Source organism: Plasmopara halstedii, assembly GCF_900000015.1.
Source record: "Plasmopara halstedii genome assembly, contig: Scaffold_470, whole genome shotgun sequence".
Lineage (NCBI taxonomy): Eukaryota > Oomycota > Peronosporomycetes > Peronosporales > Peronosporaceae > Plasmopara > Plasmopara halstedii.
The window spans coordinates 715950-717008 of record NW_020187390.1 but is presented as its reverse complement, the minus strand read 5'-3'; positions in this window follow the sequence as shown (position 1 = coordinate 717008).

The following is a 1059-nucleotide window of genomic DNA, read 5'->3' as shown; positions in this document are numbered from 1 at the left end:
TGCTTGTAGCAGTGCACAGCCGATGGCAAAGTCCGAAGCGTCACAGACGACACTAAAAGCACGATCGGGGTCTGGCAACGCCAGTATTGGTGCATGAAGGAGGCTGTATCTGACCCTATCACAAGCCGTCCGATGCTCGGTGTCCCAAAACCATTTCACATCCTTCTTAAGGGGGTTCGACAATGGCCGTGCCATTTTCCGCATAGTTTTCGCTATACTTGTGCTAGTAGTTGGCGAGGCCTGGTCCTTTGGAACCGGCTGTTCACAATAGCCTTGACCTCAGCGGGATTCGCTCGGTGGCCATGCTTCCCAATGAAGCACTCTAAAAGAAGATTTTTCCAGCGCCGAAGATGCACTTATTGGCATTAGCATTCAGCTTTTTCGTGAGCTTGCACTAGCGTATCGCTCTCAAATGGACGATGTGGTTTCCCTCATCTGTCCGCCCGCACCCCACACGACTGTGGACGAAGATTTCGTTAAAGTATGTTTGTGCCTTCGTCCGGCGGGGCCTGAACGACTGCGTCGCAAATGTTAATTTTGCATTGGACAGCCCTTGGGGTATCAATAGCCACTCCCAGAGCATCCCGCTCGGAGTACTCACCGCTATCTGCGGAATAACACTCGCTTTTATGAGCAATTGGTAATACCCATCGACCAAGTCAAATGCACTGTCTTTTGTACAACCAACGATATCGTTCAGGAGAACATTCAACATCCTTTCTAGGAATCGGCGTTGGACGGAATGGTGGCATTCTTAGCTTATTGTAAGCGTGAACGATACACCACTTGCCTTTCGGCTCCCGATCACCAAACGTGGGTGTCAAATGGGGAAACTTGTTCTCACTCACCACTCCTGCGTCGTGTTTTGCACAGAAGAAGCCACCAACAACGTCACACTGCTCCTTGGGCAGGGGCCATTTGGCGTGTTCGCAGTATTTGGTTTCCGGAACCAGACCGAGGCATCTTGGGCAAGGCCCTTCTGATGCGCGTGGAGTGGAACGTTATCCACTGGACGAGGACTGCAAAAATAGCAGCTCTTTATCGGATGTTGTTAATATC